General features: G+C 29.4%; 1 pseudogene; it reads left to right on the top strand.

Moving 5' to 3' along the window:
* The first annotated feature begins 486 nt into the window (after positions 1–486).
* On the top strand, positions 487–1,939 carry LOC149518769 (uncharacterized; annotated as a pseudogene).
* The last annotated feature ends 1,838 nt before the right edge of the window (positions 1,940–3,777 follow it).

Genomic DNA, 3,777 nt, shown 5'->3' with positions numbered 1-3,777 from the left:
ATTTTGATGTTTGCAAAATCAGTAGAAATTTGTGTGAAAATTTTAAGAATTTTAAAGCTTTTCAAAAACAAAGGCAGGAAATATATAGTGATATTTCTATTTTAATTATTATTAAATAGTTCTCATGGCCATTCTATTTTCTCTAATTTAATTGAAATTATTTCCAAATTTTTAGTTTTATTAATTGGTTTCACATTCTGACATTCAAATTGGCGTTTTAGAATTTTAGGAACTCACTCTAGGGATAAAACCATCCTGGATGCATAATTGGAATTAAAACTCATTTAAAGGATATTAGTAATGGCCAAGCCAGTTTTATAGAATTCCTAAAAGTTTTAAATCGTATTTGTGGTCTTGAATAGCAACATTCATCAAGCTTGTCCCTTATCCCTTATCCATAGTCCAAAAATACATTAAAGGCTTGAAATTGGGTCATCAAATTTGAAACCAAATTCTTGTGAAAAGAAGGAATAAATAAAACTTGCAATGTCATGGCAACAACACTAAAACATGTAAGGAATAGGTAAAAGGGAATGTAAGATTAGAAAACAAGGTTGCTCTTTATCTTCATTATCATCTTTGATCCAAAAATACAAATTCAAGCATGCAATTTTGGTTGGAAAAACAATAGGATCAACTACCCCTATTCCTACATGGAAAATAGCTACAACAAAGTTGCTTTCTTTAGCAATGCTAAGTTTTAAATTTTCGAACAAGGGTTCACCAAAGACTATTACCAAAACCAAAAAAGCCTCAGTTTTTGCTAGAAAATTTGCCGCCACATTGTGGAGATTAATATAATCCTTTCCTCACAAGCAAAGGAAGATTTGGATAAGAAAGATAAAAAGAGAAAAGCACCTAGAGTTGCAAAAATGGCTCATAATTTACCTCCAAATTTGTTTGATCCATCATATAGTCCTATTTCAAAGGTGGGATTCTTATGCTTTACCATTTCAAAGTTTCGAAAAACATTTTCTTATTAAAGTTTGGTGTTTTTTTTCTTCGTTAATTTTATTTCACTTTACTATTGAATTTTATAGAAGATGGATCAAGCTAGAATCAAATCTCATTGAAGAAGAGCTTCAATTGTTTCTGAAAAGCTTTAATGTAACTACTTATAAGTTGGGGAGCTTGGACTTTGTTGGCAAAGCTAATGTGACAGAGGTGATAAAACAATTTTGAAATTTTATTTTCTTTGGCTTATATTTTCAAGTTTTTTTCCCTTTCAATAAGGGTTTGCTAGGCCTCAAATTTAGCATTTTTTTTCAAAAGAAAAAAAATTATGATAACATATAATCAAAAGAAAAAACAAAAAACAAAATGAAACTGAAAGAATTTCACATATAATATTTTGGCAAATGCACGTTCTATTCTTGTTTTCTTCAAAATGGCTCTCTCATTAAGGTTTCAGATGGCAATTCATATTTTAGAAAAATTTTTAATTTTATCTTGAAAATAGAAATGGAACGTTGATAATGAAAATTGCATAGAAACATCTACCATTTCATTTTCAACCAAGTCTTTGTATTAGATATATTTCTACAGGTTTTAAATTGCTAACTAGTAGTCTTTTTGTGCTCCAAAATCTGCTTTTATAATTTATTACAGATCAAACGATTTCAATGTGTTGTTTTATATTTATGTCAATGTCCATTTTGTTATATTTTGGGTAATAGTATAAATAATGAGCAAGGAATTTTGATACATTAGTATTGCCTTTGCTTCTTTTCTATTGTTTTAAGAGTATATTTTGCTTTGAGTAATTTAATTCAGTTTGGTACTTGAGAATTTACTACAATAAACTTGGAGTTGAATCCTTATTCTATAGAAACTAGGAAAAGTAAGCAAAAATAATGTTACTAATGTCATGCCATGAATGCAGATTGAAACTCATTCTAGGGGTAAAAATAATTTTAGTTTATATATATATGTAAATTGAAAGTATATTTTGCTTTAAGCAATTTTATTCAATTTAGTGCTTGAGAATTAACTACAACAAACTTGGAGTGGAATCCATATTCTACAAAAAATTGGAAAGTAAGCAAAAATAATTTTACTGATGTCATGCCATGAATGTAGATTGAAACTAATTCTAGGGGTGAAAATAATTTTAGTTTATATATATGTAAATTGAAAATATAATTTTTTAATAAAAAATTTACTAATGTCTTAACATTTATATCGACACACTTCATCGTTGGAATATTTTAGGCTATACTAATGGTCACCAATCATTAGTAAAATATAATGTTGAATAACCCTCTAGTATAGGTAAAAAAAATTAAAACACACAACTCTATACAAACGACGTTAACCGTCGGTATAGGTAAGAAAAATTAAAATATATAAGTTTATACTGACAAGTGCTAACTGTCGGTATAGATAAGAAAAATTAAAACATATAAGTCTATATTGATAGACGTTAACCATTAGTATAGATAAAAAAAATTAAAACATACAAGTCTATACCGATGGGCATCAACCGTCAATAAAAGGTATAATGGTAGAACACACAATAGATGTTATACCAACGAATATATAATTACTGACAGATTTTAATCATTAGTACATCTATACTATTCTGACACCTTGAAAACCATTAGTATAGGTCTATACAAATAAGGGATATACTGATGATTATAAATTCATTGAAATACACATTTTGACCATTGGTATAGGGTTTATAGTGCTATAACAATGGATTTTTAGGTTTTACCGATGATTTTTTTAGCATCAGTATATGGCATTTTTCTTGTAGTATTTGGATGTCAATAGGAAAGGTCTACCTAAAAGCAAGTAGGCCTCATTATTCTCAATATCTAAAACCATAAAATCCTTAAAAAAAGCACATTTACTGACTTTTACCAAAATATTCTCCAACATTTCTTGTGGTTTCTTAGCAGATCTATCAACAAATTTGATGGTGAATGTTGAAGACTTCAACACGCCACAACCTAGCTGCATAAAACCATTCATAAGCATAAGGTTAATACTAGACCTTAGATCACAAAGAGCTTCATCAAATTTTAAATGATCAATTTTACAAGAGATAGTGAAATTCCTTGGGTCTTTTTGCTTTTTCGAAAAGAATTGTCAAAGTTCAAAACTGCAATCTTTAACAAAAGTGACATTTTTTAACTCTTTAAGTAACACTTTCGAAATATGCTTCGACATTTGTGGGGTTACTTCAAAAGCTTGTTTTTTAGTGGTCATTCTAGGGGTCATCTTTGTCTTTTAATATCATAAGTTTCTTCTTCTTCCTCAACTTCTTTCATTCCAGGTTGAATACTTTCTAAAAGTGCTCTTCCTACTTGCATTAACATCTCTCCTTCTTTAATTGAACCTTTAATGAACTCTTCAAGATCTTTCTCATACTCTTTAGGATCTACCTCCATTTCAAAATTTTTTTTTCCTCTTCATAGCCCTTAATACTTTCATGGGCTTCTAATACCATTTGATCAAAATTTTCTAAAATCTCCCTACCATACCTCATTAGTTTCTCATCATCCATTAGATCCCTTTTCCCAACAAAGTCCACCTCAAGCTGCTTAACAAAGCTAGAAAGGTTAACCACTAGAAGCTCATCCATAATGTCATCATTATTAGAGTCATGCATACCTTTATCACCATAGAAAAATACTGCATTGCATGCTTCCTTGCCTTATTTCTTAGGGTTTGACTCAATATTACTAGTAAGGTTCCTACAAGGTGGTTGGTTATGGCTTGAGTAGGTTAACCTATCTAGTTTTCAAGGTTTTTTATTGATACAAATTGACT

This window comes from Durio zibethinus, chromosome 5, assembly GCF_047325235.1.
Source record: "Durio zibethinus cultivar Kanyao isolate XHJ-2024 chromosome 5, ASM4732523v1, whole genome shotgun sequence".
Taxonomy (NCBI): Eukaryota; Viridiplantae; Streptophyta; class Magnoliopsida; order Malvales; family Malvaceae; genus Durio; species Durio zibethinus.
Note: the sequence above shows the minus strand (reverse complement) of the source record. Positions and strands in the feature narration are given on the sequence as shown.